We start from the raw sequence: 20215 nt of genomic DNA, 5'->3' as shown, positions 1-20215 counted from the left end.
CGCCGAGACCCTGGCCAATTTCGTTAAGTCCGGATATTTACCTAAAAAGGAAATCATGTCCTACCGTGCCCCTGACTCGTCGGAAGAGAGACCACAGCCAAGGGACGGGGAGGTAGTGATCTTCGCAGACCATATGAGCCGGGGCTTCGCACCGCCCGGCTCAAAGTTCTTCAGGGACGTGCTCAACTTCTTTGACCTACGGCCTCAGGATATAGGACCCAACTCCGTATCCAACATCTGCAACTTCCAAGTCTTTTGCGAAGTGTACCTTGGAGAAGAGCCCAGTTTGCTGCTTTTCAGAGAATTGTTCTACTTAAACCGCCAAAATGAATGTGCCAACGGGCCAAGTCTGGAGTTAGGCGGCATCTCCATCCAGCGGCGTAGGGACTGTCTGTTCCCTTACGCAGAGCCGCCGAGCCACCCTAAGGACTGGAATATGACTTGGTTCTACTGCCAAGATACGTCCCCGGCTAACGAGAACCCACTGCCCGGCTTTCGCCCAACGCGCCTAGAGCCGACTCATCCGCTATCCGACAAACTGACTACCGCGGAACGCCAGCCTCTGCTTCCAACGATCAATAAGATCAAGGCCCTGCTAGGCAACGGTCTGAACGGAATTGATCTGGTCCGGGTCTGGATCTCATGGCGGGTGATCCCATTGAGCCGCCGCCCCGGCTTAATGTGTGAGTACACCGGGCGAAAGGATGACCCTTAGAGGCACAGTCGCAATGATCTTCCAGAAGACGTTGCTGAAGAAGAGACCAAGGCTCTGTTAAATGAGAGTCTGGCAGACTGTGGAAGGACCGGGCTAGCCCCGTTCTGCAAGACCAATCCAGCCCCAGCGGTAAGCCGCTGACTTTAACCTTTCAACTTCTTTTGCATGTCACCTTGATCTGAACCATTTTAAGAATTCATTACTGTATTTCTCAGGCTGATGATAAATTCTGGCGGGTCAAATATGACCATGAGGCGGCCAAGAAGGCCAGGAAGGCGAAGAAAGCCGCCAAGAAAGCCGCCCCTCACAAAAAGGGAAGCAGACCCACTGCTTCGGAGCTACTGCAATTAAGCGACAGCTCCGAGTCAGAGGTAATCCTTAAACCTTTAAATTCTTGCCATATTTGTTGTTTGTTGCTGTCCGCCTTATCAACATTTGCTCATTGACAGGATGACACCAGCGCCAGTAACCCGGTGGTTGAAGAGGTAATGTCACTTTCCTCCAACTCGGAGCCTTTGCCACAGCTGAAAGTCCGAAGAGTAACCCGGAAAGTAAGCTTTTCACATCCATTAGCTCATCAAGACCCTCAATTTCTTTTGAAGCAGCAGGTTCACGAAAGTTGGCGTCACACCCGGGCCCGCAAAGACACCGACCTCTCCGCCGGGTTACCCGACGCAACCAGGAAGCGTTGCACTGAGGTTTTTTTCACCTGTACCCTTTTCATCCGTTGGCGGGTGTTATCCGTCAGCCACTCAACTCTTCTGACTCCAATTATCAGGAGACCTCCCCCTCTTCGGGTGACTCCATGCAGTCGAGTCTGCCGACCTTCAAGATTGCACCCGGGTAATAACAATCTCCTTACCTTACCTGTCTGTACTTACTCTTTGTGTGCCTAACACTTCTGTCTTTTCAGTGCCCAGGCAAAGCTCACCAAAAGAGCAAAGAAAACCAGGTCAGCCGGAGTGCCAGACTTGCCTGACCCGGAGGCGACGGCTCAAGAGCCGCCAGCTACCTCCGCCCCCGAAGCCACCATTCCAATGGACACGGCGCCTGAGGCCCCTGCCCCGACTACCAAGACAAGGACCGAAGCGGCGGTTAACCCGGAGGCCTCCGGCTCAGCCCCACCAGCAGACGACCCGGACGTGGTAATCACCCGGACGGAATTCGTTGAGCCGGGGAGACCGACCGCGTTGGCCAAGTGCTCCGTGAAGGGGGAGTTACTGCAGCCCCACCGGGTGAACCTGGACCTCTCCGGCTACACCGACTTGAGCATTGGAGAGCTCGTCTCTGGCTACATCAACCAAGTCCACAAGAGCCGGGACGCCGAGGTTGCCATGGTCAACCAGATCCAACAAAAATCCGAGGTACCCTTCTACTGTCTTCTTACTTTACTGCATAGCTACCTTTGCCATGCTAGCCCCCAAGTCGACGACTTATACTACTTGAATATGTTGTAGACTTAGGTTCCGGCTTACTCAACTGAGCCGGCAGTACGTAGATAGATACGTTCAATATGCATTAGCCCCCAAGTGCCAAGTGCCTTTGCTTGGAAAGCGCTTGGGACTTATATAACAACTGTTAATTAACCCGGAAATACATGCAGGCTGTTGGCAAGAAACTGGAGGCGGACCTTGCGGATCTCAAGAGCCGGCTAAAGATGCAGGAGATGGAGACCCGAAAGGCAAACGCCAAGTTTGTATCCAGCATCGCCACTCAAGAAAAGTTGAAGACCGAATTTGATGCTGAACGAAAAGCCTGGGTCGAAGAGAAGGCCGTACTGGTAACCCGGGCGGAACAGGCGGAGAAGGCCCTCACCGAGAAGACCGTTGAGCTCTCCGGCCTAAAGCGCCAGGTTTCCCAAATGGTGGCTGGTATCTTCGGTAAGTCGCCTCACCGGCTTTCATCAAGTCTGTATATGTCATGATCCATCCTTGTCACCGGCTTATCTGATCTTGTTAAACAGGTCCCAGGAGTGCCAACCTCAACCAGAGCGTGGTCACCAAGTTAAAGGCCGTGTACACCCTGGTGGAACAGCTCTACACCGGGTCACAGCGTGCCTTAGCTGTGGTGGCCCTATCCAACGAGGTGCCAGCTCATCTGGCCGAAGTCCTGCGCCGGCTCGCTGTTCTGCCGCAGCGGATCCAGGAGTTACGATGGGCCTCCGCGAGAGCCGGAGCAATCGCCGCGCTGAGCCGGGCCAAAGCATACCTGCCGGAGCTAGACCCGGCAGACATCGCCCTGGGTTACCCAAGCCTGAAGGAAGACGGCTCAGCCTTCGACCAGAAGGACTTCGCGGCATGTGTGAAGGCTGTACGCCCGGTGGCCACCCTCATCGGGAACGACACCGACTTGACCAAGTACCAGCCGGGTTATGATGCGGAGAATCAGAGGATTCCAACCCCTCGCTATGAAGCCCTCAATCTGATCCCTCCGGCTCGTCAGCACACCTTCGCCCCGAAGATTGACCCAGCCGGGTTAATTGACGAAGAAGCCCAAAGCTCTCAGCGGCATCGACTGGAAATCAGCAACCTTCGAGGTCTTGGGATCAGCCGGAGGAGAAGACAGGAATGAGCCGGGGACTTCAACTCAGCGGGCATCATAAGTTAGCTGGCAGCTTATCAAACATTGTTCCATCTTTTAGACTTGAAAAATTATTGTAATAGAGTAAGTGCAACAATTTATCTCTGCCGTGCCATCGTGCACGTTTTGAATGCAAAAGCCCTTTGAATTTGTCTCTTTGATGTTTCTCCGGGTCATAACCATCCCTTTGTTTTTCTCAACCTCAAAAGATGCCTTTAAGTATCTGCATAGAAAAGGCAAATCACAAGTCTCGAAGCGGCTTACCGCCCTGAGAATCAGGTGTTTGAGATAAATAACCCGGAATATAAATCAAAAAGGACTGGTCCTTAACAGCCTGTAAACATCTTCCGGTTTAAATAACCCGGGCAGTAAGGTTGACACCTTAACTCTGATTTACTTGCTTTAATGACACCCATGACGTGCAACTAACACTGCAAACCAAAGTTAAGCCGGCAAGTGATACCCGGCCATGCATACCTCAGAATAAACTTGTGAAAAAAGCAGAAGAACTTAGGGGCTTCCGGTTCGAATACGACCAAAGACCCGGCCCCAAGGGGTTAAGCTAAGATTCGGATACGATCATATAGCCCCCAGTGGGTGTGGCGATGCCAATCAAAAGGGTACCGACAGCTATGTTCTCTTTGGTTCGAATACGACCCATGTTTGGACAGGAAGCCCCCAAGTGATTCTTAAAATTGTTTAACGACGCTGATTCGAATACGATCCACGTCGGTTCTCAGAGGGGTTAAACTGTGATTCAAATATGACCAAAGGCAACTTCCCAATGAGCTCGGCACTTTGCCAATCAAGTGGGTATCGACAGCTATGTTCTCTTTGGTTCGAATACGACCCATGTTTGAACAGGAAGCCCCCAAGTGACCTTACTGCTTACGGCTAGATTCGAATACGATCATAAGCTGGATCCTCCTTTTAAGTCAGCATGTAAAAAACAACGCACGCATATTTGGAGGAGAAAAAAGGACAGAGGTCCTGCTTTATTGCTTATCATAATATATACATGTCTGAGATAAATATGTACACCATGAGAGCCGGTAGCTCAAGTGTAGTAAGGCCGAAGCTGAGCTATGTTCCACGGCCGACGGGTCTCCTCCTCAGATTTACGCGAATCTTTATGCTCCCGAATATCGATGAGGTAATATGACCCGTTGTGCAAGTTCTTGCTGACCACAAAGGGCCCTTCCCAAGGTGGGGATAACTTGTGTGCATCTGTTTGATCCTGGATGAGCCGGAGCACAAGGTCGCCTTCCTGGAAGACCCGGGATTTGACCCGGCGGCTATGATAACGGCGCAGGTCCTGTTGGTAAATCGCTGAACGGGCTGCTGCCACATCACGCTGTTCGTCCAACAAATCCAGAGCATCTTGACCCGCCTGTTCATTATCCGTCTCAACATAAGCCACCACGCGAGGTGAATCGTGACGGATGTCACTGGGGAAGACTGCTTCTGCTCCATAAACCATGAAGAAAGGCGTGAAGCCTGTAGACCTGTTAGGAGTAGTGTTGATGCTCCATAAGACGGAAGGCAACTCCTCCACCCAACAACCCGGCGTCCGTTGTAAAGGGACCAAAAGCCGGGGCTTGATACCCTTCAGAATTTCCTGGTTAGCTCTCTCAGCCTGACCATTGGATTGAGGATGAGCCACCGACGAAACATCAAGTCGGATATGCTCTCGTTGACAAAATTCTTCCATGGCTCCTTTGGAGAGATTGGTGCCATTGTCAGTTATAATGCTGTGCAGAAAACCAAAGCGGAAAATCACCTTTTTCATAAATTGAACCGCCGTGGCTGCATCGCACTTGCTAACTGGCTCAGCTTCCACCCACTTTGTGAATTTATCAACTGCCACCAAGAGGTGGGTCTTCTTATCCTTGGACCGTTTAAAAGGCCCAACCATATCAAGCCCCCAGACCGCAAAGGGCCAAGTGATTGGGATCATCCTCAACTCCTGAGCCGGCACATGAGCCCGTCGTGAGAACCTTTGGCAACCATCACATTTACTGACCAAGTCCTCTGCATCAGCGTGAGCCGTCAGCCAATAAAAACCATGACGGAAAGCCTTGGCTACAAGAGATTTTGAGCCGGCATGATGACCACAATCCCCCTCATGGATCTCCCGCAAGATCTCTTGGCCTTCCTCAGGGGAGATACAACATTGAAATGCCCCTGAAACACTACGATGATGTAACTCACCATCGATGACGATCATTGACTTAGCCCGCCGGGTTATTTGCCTGGCCGAAGTTTCATCCTCAGGCAACTCTCCCCGGGTTATATAAGCCAGATATGGCATTGTCCAGTCTGGTATGACATGAAGAGCCGCCACCAGTCGTGCCTCCGGGTCAGGGATAGCCAAGTCCTCCTCTGTAGGCAACCTAACCGAAGGGTTATACAGGACATCCAAGAAAGTGTTAGGCGGCACCGGTTTTCGCTGAGAGCCTAGCCGGCTTAAAGCATCAGCCTCCTCGTTCTTCCTGTGATCAATGTGCTCCACTTGGTATCCCTGAAAGTGCCCAGCAATGGCATCAACCTCGCGGCGATAAGCCACCATGAGAGGATCCTTAGAATCCCAGGTGCCTGATACTTGTTGAGCCACCAAGTCTGAGTCACCAAAGCACCTTACCCGGCTTAAGCTCATCTCCTTAGCCACCCGAAGACCGTGGAGCAAAGCCTCGTATTCAGCCGCATTGTTAGTGCAAGGAAACATCAATCGTAGCACATAATGGAACTTGTCACCTTTAGGGGAAGCCAATACAACACCAGCCCCCGAGCCCTCCAGCTGTCTGGACCCATCAAAGTGAATAGTCCAATAAGTGTTATCCGGCTTTTGCTCAGGCACTTGTGACTCTGTCCAATCGTTGATGAAATCCACCAAAGCCTGAGATTTAACAGCAGTGCGTGGCACATATTTGAGGCCATGAGGTCCAAGTTCTATAGCCCACTTAGCAATTCTCCCCGTGGCCTCTCTGTTTTGAATAATATCGCCAAGAGGGGCAGAACTGACCACAGTGATGGGATGACCCTGAAAATAATGCTTAAGCTTCCGGCTCGCCATGAACACACCATATACGAGCTTCTGCCAATGCGGGTACCGCTGTTTGGACTCAATGAGCACCTCGCTGACATAATAAACCGGCCGCTGAACCGGATGCTCCTTACCCGCCTCCTTGCGCTCCACCACAATAGCCACGCTGACGGCTCGCGCGTTTGCCGCCACATACAGTAGCAAGGGTTCCTTATCAACCGGAGCAGCAAGGACTGGGGGCTCTGCCAGCTGCTTTTTCAAATCCTCAAAAGCGGTATTAGCTGCATCATTCCAGACAAAGTTATCAGTTTTCTTCATCAACTGATATAAGGGCATAGCCTTCTCACCCAAACGGCTTATAAACCGGCTTAAAGCAGCGATGCGACCCGCCAAACGCTAAACGTCATTTATACACGCCGGTTTGGCTAGGGAGGTGATGGCCTTGATCTTCTCCGGGTTAGCCTCAATGCCTCTGTCAGAAACCAAGAAGCCCAATAGTTTGCCTGCAGGAACACCAAAAACACACTTGGCCGGGTTAAGCATCATCTTATAGACCCGGAGATTATCGAAGGTTTCCCTTAAGTCATCTATCAGGGTTTCCTCCTTGATGGATTTAACCACAATATCATCCACGTAAGCGTGAACATTGCGCCCGATCTGTTTATGAAGACAATTCTGTACACAACGCTGGTAAGTCGCCTGTGCACACTTGAGTCCAAAGGGCATAGACACATAGCAGAAGGCTCCGAAGGGAGTGATGAACGCCATCTTCTCCTGGTCCTTAACTGCCATCTTAATCTGATGATACCCGGAATAGGCATCCAAGAAACTTAAACGTGCACAACCTGCCGTAGCATCAATGATTTGATCAATACGGGGGAGAGCAAAAGGATCAGCCGGACACGCCTTGTTCAAGTCCGTGTAGTCCACACACATCCGCCAGGTGCCGTTCTTCTTGAGTACGAGCACCGGGTTAGCCAACCATTCTGGGTGAAAAACTTCAACAATAAACCCGGCCGCCAAGAGCCGGGCCACTTCCTCACCAATGGCTTTCCGCCTCTCCTCATTAAACCGTCGAAGGAACTGTCTGACTGGCTTAAATTTTGGATCAACATTGAGAGTATGCTCAGCGAGTTCTCTAGGTACACCTGGCATGTCAGAAGGCTTCCACGCAAAGATGTCCCTATTCTCACGGATGAACTCGATGAGCGCGCTTTCCTATTTTGGATTCAGATTGGCACTGATGCTAAACTGCTGAGATGAATCTCCTGGAACAAAATCAACAAGCTTAGTTTCATCAGCCGACTTAAATTTCATCGCCGGCTCAGCCTCCGTAGTCGGCTTCTTTAGAGAAGTCATGTATGTTGGGTCAACATTGTCTTTGTAAAACTTCAACTCCTCTGTTGCACAAACAGACTCTGCATAAGCTGCATCACCCTCCTCACACTCGAGAGCCACTTTCCGGCTGCCGTGAACCGTGATGGTCCCATTGTGACCCGGCATCTTGAGCTGCAAGTACACATAACACGGCCGTGCCATGAACTTGGCGTAAGCCGGCCGTCCAAATATAGCATGGTATGGACTTCTTATCTTGACCACCTCAAAGGTCAACTTCTCCACCCTGTAGTTGTTCTCATCACCAAAAGCCACTTCTAACTCGATCTTGCCGACTGGATAAGCCGACTTACCAGGTACCACACCATGGAAGATAGTGTTTGACTGGCTGAGGTTCTTATCAACCAGCCCCATACGGCGAAAAGTCTCATAATAGAGGATGTTGATGCTGCTGCCTCCATCCATGAGTACCTTTGTGAACTTATAACCTCCCACCTGAGGAGCCACCACTAAGGCCAAGTGGCCCGGGTTATCCACCCGGGGAGGGTGATCCTCCCTACTCCACACTATAGGCTGCTCAGACCACCGTAAGTAGCGTGGAACCGCCGGCTCAACAGCATTAACAGCCCTCTTGTGAAGCTTCTGATCTCGTTTGCACAAACTGGTGGTGAACACATGATACTGTCCACCGCTAAGCTGCTTTGGGTTGGTCTGATAACCCCCCTGCTGCTGTTGGTGACCCTGACCAGACTGTTGATTAAAGCCCCCTTGACCGTTCTGAGGACCGGAATTTGAGCTGCCGCCCGGGCCATGAAAGCCGCCGGCGCCTGAGCCACCGCCCGGGCCATTGTAGCTCTTAAAGGCCTTCATGATCGTGCAATCCTTCCACAGATGAGTCGCTGGCTTCTCTCTAGAGCCATGCCTTGGACAAGGTTCATTCAACAGCTGCTCCAGCGTTGGACCTGACCCGCCGCCTCGGGGAGGGGGCCTCCCCTTGCGTCGCTGGTTATTACCTTGGGAGTTGGCGTTGGCTACAAACTCTAGGCTGCCATCGGCCTTACGCTTGCCTCCTCCTTGGTTCCCCGGGTTAAACTGAGGACCCTTGCCATTGCCGTTCTTCTTTCCCTTCCCTGTCCTTTCATCGTCTGAAGGGGGATCCTTGGTACCATCGGAATCGGCGTACTTGACAAGAGCCGCCATTAGGGTACCCATATCGGTGCAGTCGCGCTTAAGCCGCCCGAGTGTCATCTTAAGGGGCACAAAGCGACAGTTCTGCTCCAACATTAAGACTGCAGAGCCGGCATCCATCTTACCTGATGAATGTATGATCTCCTTGACCCGACGAACCCAATGGGTCGTGGACTCACCCACCTGCTGCTTACAGTTAGTCAGATCCACAATTGACATAGACTGCCTACAGGTATCTTTGAAGTTTTGAATGAACCGGGCTTTCAGCTCAGCCCAAGACCCAATGGAGTTCGGTGGTAGCCCTTTCAACCACGTGCGGGCAGTTCCATCTAACATCATGGTGAAATATTTGGCCATGGCCGCCTCACTGACCTCCAGCAGTTCCATAGCCATCTCATAACTCTCAATCCAGGCTGCAGGCTGTAAGTCCGCTGTATAGTTAGGCACCTTCCTAGGGCCCTTGAAGTCCTTAGGTAGACGTTCATTACGGATGGCTGGCACCAAACAAGGGACACCCCCGGTCCTGGTAGAAATACCCACATCAACGGACGTCGTCGGATAAGCCGGGGGGGTCTGGTAAGCCGTCAATTGAGGCACCTGCTCCGCCTCTTGCCGCGCTTGGTCTGCTGCGTAGAAGGCTCCATTATGAGCCGGGCCATGGCCAGGGGGCGGGTCATGGCGTCGGACATTACTTGAGCCGGTCGCTGAGACCATGTGCCGGCTGTAACTCGGGCTCTGGCCTGGACGAGGGGTCGAGTGGATCCTGTCCCGGCTGTAGGAGTACGCCTCTTGCTGTGCTAGTGCCGTCTGCAGGAGTTCCCTGACCCGGCGGGTTTCGACGGCCGCCGGAGAGTCGCCGTCAACGGGGAGAGCCGCCAGTCGTGCTGCCACAGCTACCATGTTCTCCAGCGGGTTATCATAATGACCCGGGGGTATTGGCGCATACTGAGGCGAGGCAGGGGGCACCTGGGGAGGCCCCATTACTCGTGGCTGAATAAGGGGTCCAGACCCGGGCGCATTGACCCCTGGCGGGTTACTAGACCCTGCACCCGGCGTGTTGAAGAGATTGCGCGGATCGTAAACCGATGGGAGTCGAGACTGGGCCTTCTGGTGCCTCCTTCTCATGACCTCGTTGGCCGCGTTCTGATCCATCGTGAGCTGGAAGGACTGCGCCTGAATCAGCTGAGTCCGGGCGTCGAGAGCCGCCCGCTCCGCAGCCAGCCTGATCCCTTCCGCTGCAAGATCCCCTTTAGCTTTTATCAAATCCAATTTTAACTATGCCACCTCCGCATCATGCTGAGCTTGGTTCGCCGGGTCAACCGTGGCGGTTAACAGGGCCGTCATCTTGTCCGTGAGATCCGTCAGCACCTGAGCCGGAGAAGGCACCGGGTTTCCCGATCCAGCAGTGGGGTTCTGAACAGGCTGCGCACCAGCCATAAAAACTCCAACCTGACTTGGCGGCTCAAAAAGGTCCGGAATACTGTCGCCATCGGAACAACCCATGAGCCTGCCATCTTGAAGTTGGTACAACGAGTTTGATTCATCGGTGGCCGACTCGCCGTCAGAGCCGGCGGCCACCTCATCACCAGACCCAGATGGATCAGAGGCCCTCCATGGATGCATCCCACAAAAGCGCGCCTTAAGGCAGGCCGGGCCCGGGCGGGTTGTGCGCGCTGAGCCGTTTCGATGAGATCGGCGCAGAGATCCGGCTCGGGGCCCGGCTCACCAATCTTGCCAATGAAGACATGAATTCCGCCAAAGGGGACCCGGTATCCGTACTCAATTGAGCCGGCGTCGGGGCCCCAGTCCGCATCGTCGATGTAGAGCTTGCAGCGACGACTCTTGGTCATCCGGCCCACAGCGTATCCCTTGAGCCCTTCGAAGCTGCCCTTCAAGAACTCAAATCCACCGTGCGCTGGCCCCACGGTGGGCGCCAACTGTCGTGAATTGTCACGGCAGATGTCCTTGAGCTAGGACTTAGTCGTGGAGCTATCGCAACTAGGAAGCTTGTAGGGGTTATGCGGGACAAGGAACACGAGGGTTTATACTGGTTCGGCCCCTTACGGTGAAGGTAAAAGCCTACGTCCAGTTTGGGGTGATATTGATTAGGGTTACGATCGCCAGGAGTTAAACAACTATCCCCGGCTCTCGATGAGATTGTTGTCGCCCTTAAACCGCTGCCGGGTCGTCCCTTTATATAGGGAGGCTGACGCCCAGCAGCCTTTAAAGTCCCGGCCGGCTCATAAGAGTGTCCGGCTCGGACTCTAAACTATACATGCCTTACGCTACAAGTTTTACTATAACAATGATTGTAACTACGGGCCTTAAGCCATATCCGGGTCTCAGCCCATCTCTGGCCCATCGTCTTGAAACTTGGCTCCGGGCTTCTGGCAACGACCGTATGAGTAACCCGGCCCCTCCTGGCGGGTGACTCTAAGGTCTATATCCTCAACAACAACACTATGGCCAACATGTACAAGGAGATCCCAGACAAAGCTTTGGAGACTCATAAGCTTTGATCTGTACACTACTTGTTGTCTGGTCTTCCCACAATCAACTGGATCCTTAGGCATACATTGCTACCCAAGTCTGGAGATCACAAGATGATCAGAGGACATGCTATCAATTTGCTACACTTATTTGATGTGCCTCAGAAGTTCAAAGTGATGAGTCTGATTGTGGAAACAATCAAGAGGACAGCTGCTGACCAAAAGAGAAGCTGTGGGTATGCTCCACACATTCAGGAGCTCATCAACTCCAAGATGGGCACAGGTACATACTTGTTGGACAAGGAGCACCTTCCTCTGCATCCTGATTTTGAAGATAACACTATTGTGATGAATGAGGAAGACCCCACATCTGTGCAAGCACAAGAGAAGAGAGAGAAGGCAAGGGCAGAGAAAGTTGCAAGAATGCCAACTGTGGAAGAGGCATCTCAAGTGTTCTTAAAATCCAAGCAAGATCATCTTGGATATCTGATCCAATCCACCTTGAGGATTGAGAAGGGCTTGGCCACCCTGACTCAAAACCAGGAGAGCTTGGAGAGGATCATTGAGCAGAAATTCTATGATCTTGATGTCAAAGTAACTGAGATTCAGTCAGCAGTTGAGCAACTTCAGGAGGAAATGGAGGAGAAGAAGGGCAAGTCAACTACAGATGCTTTTGCTAGAGTGCCCCGAAGCTAGAGGTCTGCTGCAGTGCCAGTCACAGATACTAGAGCTACAGCATCAGCTCCAGTAGCTACAGCTCCAGTGCCACCTCCAGCAGCCACTCCACCAGCTCCAGCTACATCAACAGAAGCTTTCGTCCTTGGAGTCATCTCTACACCACCTACCGAAGATCAAGCCTGAGAGACATTAGTCCTATGCATTTTTGAACTTTTTGGTAACTTGTTGCCAAAGGGGGAGAAAATGTATAGATCATAGGCTTCGAGAGAGAGTGTTGCTTTTTATCTCTCTTGCTATTTTGGTCGAACTACTTTTTGATTCTGTGCTTGTGTGAGATACTTTATGTCCGTGTGAGATACTTGTTGATCATATGTTTGATCATATGCTACCTTTATGCTTGTTGGATGATATTATCTTATCTCTTATATCCTTATATGATCATTCACTTGCTTGGTGATGAGTGCATGCTTTCAATTTCTATCATTTTGAGCGCTCCACCAAGATGTATGTGACATGGAAGAGTAACCCATGATCCTAATCGATTGTGCATTTGCATTCAAAAGCAAATTTTAAATAATGCACAAATTTAGGGGGATCTCTTGCTTATCACATACTTCTCAAAGCGACGATGTTTTTCAATGTTATTATCATTTGTTGAAGCTTTGATCTATATGTTGTCATCAATTACCAAAAAGGGGGAGATTGAAAGTGCAACTATCCCTGGGTGGTTTTGGTAATTCCTAACAACATATAGCTCATTGAGCTAATGCTATTTCAAGATAAATATTTCAGGAAAGCTCAATGATTGGCATGGCATGGATTAGAAAAGTGGACCCCTCAAAATGCTAAGGACAAAAGGATTGGCTCAAGCTCAAAGCACAAGACTCTACTTTTTTCATTTTAGTGATCCAAGATCACATTGAGTCCATAGGAAAAGCCAATACTATTAAGAGGGGCTGAGGTGCTGCTTAATGAGGTTCTTGCTCAAAATGCTTAGTGATATGCTCCAAAGCCCTCAACTACTTTCTCATATCCACATATGTCCCAAACCAAAAGTCAAACTCGGCCCCACCAAAACTTTCTATCCGGCGCCACCGAGTTCACTTGACATAGCCACTGCCAGAAACCCTAGTCTTTTCGGTCTCACCGACAGGGATCTCGGTCTCACCGAGAGGGGATTGTAATCTCTCTGTTTCCCTTTGTAACGTTTCGGTCAAACCGAGATGAGCGATCGGTCCCACCGAGATTGCAATGCAAACTCTCTGTTTCCCTTTCATAACGTTTTGGTCCAACCGAGATGAGTGAATCGGTCCCACCAAGTTTGCCTGACCAACTCTCTGTTTGTCTATTACCACAATCGGTCTCACCGAGTTTGTGTAATCGGTCTCGCCGAGATTACGTTATGCCCTAACCCTAACGAAATCGGTCCTATCGAGTTGACATGTCGGTCCCACCGAAAACCCTAACGGTCACCTTATGAACCAAATCGGTCCGACCGAGTTTCATGATTCGGTCCCATCAAGTTTGGTAAATTGTGTGTAACGGTTAGATTTTGTGTGGAGGCTATATATACCCCTCCACCCACACTTCATTCGTGTGAGAGCCATCAGAACATGCCTACACTTCCAACCTATATTTTCTGAGAGAGAACCACCTACACTTGTGTTGAGGTCAAGATATTCCATTCCAACCACATAAATATTGACCTCTAGCCTTCCCCAAGTTGCTTTCCACTCAACTCATCTTTCCACCAAATCCAATCCTATGAGAGAGAGTTGAGTGTTGGGGAGACTATCATTTCAAGCATAAGAGCAAGGAGTTCATCATCAACACACCATTTTTTACCTATTGGAGAGTGGTGTCTCCTAGATTGGCTAGGTGTCACTTGGGAGCCTCCGTCAAGATTGTGGAGTTGAACCAAGGAGTTTGTAAGGGCAAGGAGATCGCCTACTTCGTGAAGATCTACCCGAGTGAGGCAAGTCCTTCGTGGGCGACGGCCATGGTGGGATATACAAGGTTGCTTCTTCGTGGACCCTTCGTGGGTGGAGCCCTCCGTGGACTCGCGCAACCGTTACCCTTCGTGGTTTGAAGTCTCCATCAACGTGGATGTATGATAGCACCACCTATCGGAACCACGGATAAAAAATCTCCGTGTCAACATTGTGTTTGCTCCCTCAAACTCCTCCCTTTACCTTCATATGCATTTTTTTTACATTCCGCTGCTATACTCTTAGAATTGCATGTGTAGGTTGATTGCTTGACTTGTGATAAGTTGGTAAAATCTGCCAAGACTTAAAATTGGGAAAAGGCTAGATTTTTATTTGGTCAAGCAGTCTAATCACCCTCCCCCCTCTAGACATACTTTCGATCCTACACTTACCAGTTACTATGCGCCGCGGTGCCATGAACAACGCTTGGAGAGAGCTTTGGGACGGAGGGGTCGGGCAGCCGTACAGTTTGGTGGTTTTTAAGAGCTCAACGACAAACGACAAAGGAAATTTGGCCTCCCTTACAATTTTGCTTGTTCATTATCGTACACGGTCCATCTCCGTCTCTTCCAGAAACAGTGTGCCCTGAGCCTATTGTGTGTTGCGTTATGATTGGCCGGGACCCCAGCCACGCGAATCGCACGTGTGCACCGTAGGATGCGTGGTGATCGAACGGCAATCCACGTCCCTCACATCACACCCGTGCAGCTCTAGCTAGATTGGATTTATATGCGCTAAATGCCTAGAAAATGCACATAATCCCCTAAATATGGTAAATGAGCCAGGAAAAATTTTAATTTGAACACGGTGATTTGCAGGGTGTATGTTCGTCGTAGAAAAAACTCCAGGGCAAAGAACGAAGAAAATTTGGATTCCCCTTCAATCTTGGTGATTTCCCTCTCGAAAGCATTGAACTTCCTCGGTGATGGTTTGATTTATAAAGGGTGTGCATGACGACATAAGCCAAACCTTCTCAAATTTTTACCAAGGCATGGTGAGGCCATACCATGGCACCATGCCAGGCGTCATGTTTTTCAAGCATTTATTTCATATTTTCTATAGTTGAAAACCCAATAAACAAACATTTGTGGTTGACTATTGCCACACATTTCATCAAAATATCTGCCCATTCCATGTAAAAGGCATGAGAATTTACTAAATGGCACGAGCATGGTTTTCCAGGCCGTTCTTGTGCACCCTTTCATGCATCGATTGTTTGAACTTGAATTATGTGCTTTAATGCCTAGAAAATGCACATAATCCCCTAAATATGGTAAATGAACCCGGAAAAGTGCCAAATTTGAACACAGTGATTTGCAGGGTGTATGTTCATCGTAGAAAAAAAATCATGGAAAAAAGGACAAAGGAAATTTGGGCCCCCCTTCAATCTTGGTGATTTCCCCCTCGAAACCATGAAACTTCCTCGGTGATGGTTCGATTTATGAAAGGCGTGCATGACGACATAAGGAAAACATTCTCAAATTTTAGGCCATACCATGGCACCACGCCAGGCATCATGTTTTCCGAGCATGTATTTCATTTTTGTATAGTTGTTAACCCAGTAAACGACGCGTTTATGGTTGACTATTGCCACACATTTCCTTGAAATATCTGCCCATTCCTTGTAAAAGGCATGCTAATGTACTAAATAGCACGAGCATGGTTTTCCAGACCGTTCTTGTGCACCTTTTCATGCATCGATTGTCTGAATTTGAATTATGTGCATTAATGCCTAGAAAATGCAAATAATCCCCTAAATATGGTAAATGAGCCCAAAAAATGTCAAATTTGAACATGTTGCATTTGAGGCGGTATGTTGATCGTTGGAAAAAACTGAATGGCAAACTAGGACCGAAATTTGGATTCCCCTTCAATCTTGGTGATTTCCCTCTCGAAAGCATGGAACTTCCTCGGTGATGGTTCGATTTATGAAGGGCGTGCATGACGACATAAATCAAACCTTCTCAGCTTTTTACCAGGGCATGGTGAGGCCATACCATGGCACCATGCCAGGCGTCATGCTTTTCAAGCACTATTTCATTTTTCTATAGTTGATAACCCAGTAAATTACGTGTTTGTGGTTGACTATTGCCACGCAATCCCTTGAAATCTCTGCCCATTCCTTCTAAAAGGCTTGAGAATTTACTAAATACCACGAGTATAGTTTTTCCAGACCGTTCTTGTGCACCTTTTCATGCACCGATTGTTCAAATTTGAATTATGTGGGTTAATGCCTAGAAAATGCACATAATCCCCTAATATGGTAAATGAGCCCGGAAAAATGCCAAATTTGAACATGTTGCATTTGAGGGGGTATGTTGATTGTAGAAAAAACTGACTGACAAGCTAGGAAGGAAATTTGGATTCCCGGCCCCTTCAATCTTGCTGATTTCCCCCTCGAAACCATGAAATTTCCTCGGTGATGGTTCGATTTATGAATAGCGTGCATGACGACATAAGCCAAATATTCTCAATTTTTTACCAGGGCATGGTGAGGCCATACCATGGCACCACGCCAGGCGTCATGTTTTCCAAGCTTGTATTTCATTTTTGTATAGTACCTAGTAAATGATGCATTTATGGTTGACTATTGCGACACATTTCCTTGAAATATCTGCCCATTCCTTGTAAAAGGCATGAGAATTTACTAAATAGCACGATCATGGTTTTCCAAACCGTTCTCATGCACCAATTATTTGAATTTGAATTATGTGCATTAATGCCTAGAAAATGCACATAATCCCCTAAATATTGTAAATGAACCCGGAAAAGTGCCAAATTTGAACACGGTGATTTGCAGGGTTTATGTTCATCGTAGAAAAACTCATGGACAAAGGACAAAGGAAATTTGGATTCCCCTTCAATCTCGGTGATTTACTATTGCACGCAATTCATCTCTGTCGCCTTTGTGAATCATGTGTGTTCACCCATACATGCAAAAGGAAAAAAGAAAACCCTCGCCCACTTCGTCCCCACCCACTCGCCGCGGACTCCTCCGCAACTCGGCACCTCATCAACTTCTATCCCGACAGCCACCCTAAGATCGACGACTATTGTCGGTGGGCGGAGGTCGCACTCCAAACGGCACGGGATATCGCCCCTAACGCTTTCCGCCGCCTATCTGCACCGACAGTCTAGACTATGGTCGATTGGGGTTTTCTGTGGGATTGGGCCAGGGATTTTTCTCATGGAGAAGGTAATCAACTTAGCAAAATATTCACTCATCTCTTATCGCAGTCCGTCCGTCGCTGTTAATCAACCGGTAGAAATCACAGTGGATCCATTTTTGTTCTAGCTGATTCATGGGTGTTCATTCATGTGTCCACAGTGCGAGCACAAATCGGGCAAGTGTGGTCGTGGCTAGTCGGAAACGAAGTTCTGTCTCACCATTCCGAATGACTTCAGGGAGCACTCCTATCAACCTACCACGGTCGGCATGGCCTAAATTCGTGAACGTATACCATCTGTTGCTACATTTGAATAAAAGGTAGATTGCCACGTGCAGCCTAGATGTCGAAGCCAATTCCCCCCCTATATTAGGCAAATATATGATGTATTGTTCATTCAGTTACTCTCATATTTGCATCAAATATTTGTTACATTATCTATTTATAATTATATATTTTTGTATGTTGCTTTCATCTACATATTGATCTGTTCTATCAGTTACTCCCATATTTGCATCTTGCTCTGTTATTTCAATATATCTAATTTACGATCTTAATTTTCATTTCAAGCAGTACATCCCTTGCTTTGCAAGAATAGGAGTAGAAGGAAATCTTGGGATTTACTTTGTTAATGACTCCATGGATGTCATATTGACAACAGAACATGGATTTACAATGACGGTTAGCGTAAAACTTCATAAAGATGGTCACTCCTATTTTGATGCGGACCTTTGGAGAAAATGTCTAAGTGTTATGAACTGAAAGCTAGCAATAAATTCTAGTGCCTGCACCATAGCCTGGTCTAATTAACATGGATGTTTACTTCCCCAACGTCATCAGCCGATCAAAGTCTGATCAAGGTTAGTGTCCTTTCAACTTTCTCCATGCTGGCATATTACTTAGCAAAATCGGGGTATTTATTCTAACTAATTGATCACTATTTAACCAACCAATTGTGATTTCATTTTCTGACTCCGTTCCTAGGCAGTAACATATTCTATTTACCAATTTATGCGCACTATATATTCTTCTGCCATGTTCTGAATAAATAATACCTTTCCACCTTTTAAGCAGGATATGTTGGATGCATAGTGAACGATCTGTATGTTACTAAGCGTACCAAATTTCACTGGAAGGACTTGAAGCATGTTATATACTTTGTTGATAATCTGATAGAGATAGCACAGCGTATGTACGCTGGATTTTGGATGGGACTAGTTATACCTATGGTGCACACATTGAACAAGACCAATTGTGTGCACAAAACGCTGCTAAAAAACTTATTTTAATGTTGATGATCATAAACTATATATATCTTCAACGATATGTTACAATTGGTTTTTATTCTACATTTCAACAGAAATTGCCTGCTGTAGCAGTTCCTGGATCGATTTCCCGGCATGGTCGAATTACACTTGTGCCTGCTAATAACGCCAAAGTGATTGCAAAGTACTGCATTTCCCGTAGAAATGGAACCATTCAAATTAACAAGTTCTTGCTTGTCGTGGCAATGCATCCATATTGGAAAATTGGAGACATTGTTCTACTCATGCTCTACCAAGGCACATGAGGGCTCTTCCTTTACATTGACGAGATGCCGGGCCGCCGTAATCAAGCTGCTTCCAGCGGATAGTTGTGGTTGTTGGCCCTCAGCCTCTTAAAATGTGCTAGTTGTTACTATGTTAAGTATGTAGATATGGACCATATGGTTGTTGGCCCTCAGCCTCTTAAAATGTGATAGTTGTTACTATGTTAAGTATGTAGATATGGACCATATGGTTGTCAAAACCGTGTTACAAAGATCCTCCTTTTGTCGAATAGTGTAACCACTATATATATGTTACTCAAATGTTGTTAGCCAAGTTCTTAAATTTTCATGGAAAGTATTAGTATCGTACACAGTTCATTGAGTTTAAGTGTGTGCCCGATGTCCAGAAGGCAGTTGCATATTAACTGTCCATATTGCAAATTCACACATGTGTTAACATAAGGAAACGTATGTGTAAGTTACTAATCATCACACACGAGTACTCGCAGACGCATCGTGTGCGATACTCCTAGCCACCGCATGCAACTAGTTTGCATTTTTCAAAGTTTTTTGTACACACATAATCACACACGAACTAACTGTAGTAACCATCTGTGTTGTAATTTCTCATTGCAAACAGTTCATCCGAGTCGGCTGTTTGCCGCGTATCACACACATCTTGTTTACACGACTCATTTGTGTTATTTTGGCTCATCGCAAATAGTTCATCTATGTGAACTGTATGCCGCACATCACACACATCTTGTTAAGTTGAACCGTTTATGTTCTCTTCCCTAATCGAAAACAGTTCGTCCGAGTGAACCATATGCCGTATATCACACACACCTTGATCTGGCTGACCGTTTCTGTTGCATTCCCTAATAGCACACAGTTTATCGGAGCGAACTGTATGCCATATAACGCACACACACATTGATATGGCTGCCCGTTTCTGTTGTTCTGCCTCATCACAAACAGTTCTTCTGGATCAACCGTACGCCCCGCATCTCACACGTAACTAAAATCTGAACCGTGTTCGATGGCTCCGCCATCGCAAATGTTTTGCATCTTTTTTGACGGGTTTTTACATCACCATTTGCGATTAATGCATCACACATAGTTTTGTCAAAGGGTCTCTGATCGTAGTGTCGCATTAGCACCATCCTGCATTAGTGAATAGACCCGGGGGGCGTAGATTTCACTAGTGGCTTCTCTCAAGAAATAGCACACCGTGGGTAAACAAATTACTGTTGGGCAATTGATAGAACCACAAATAATTATGATGATATCCAGGCAATGATCAATATATAGGCATCACTTCCAAGATTAGTAGACCAACTCCTGCCTGCATGTACTACTATTACTCCACACATCGACCGCTATCCAGCATGCATCTAGTGTATTAAGTTAAGGAGAAACGGAGTAATGCAATAAGAACGATGACATGATGTAGACAAGATCTATTCATGTAGGAATATACCCCATCTTGTTATCCTTAATAGCA

The sequence above is a fragment of the Triticum aestivum genome, chromosome 4D (assembly GCF_018294505.1).
Source record: "Triticum aestivum cultivar Chinese Spring chromosome 4D, IWGSC CS RefSeq v2.1, whole genome shotgun sequence".
Classification (NCBI taxonomy): domain Eukaryota; kingdom Viridiplantae; phylum Streptophyta; class Magnoliopsida; order Poales; family Poaceae; genus Triticum; species Triticum aestivum.
This window is presented reverse-complemented; position numbering follows the sequence as displayed.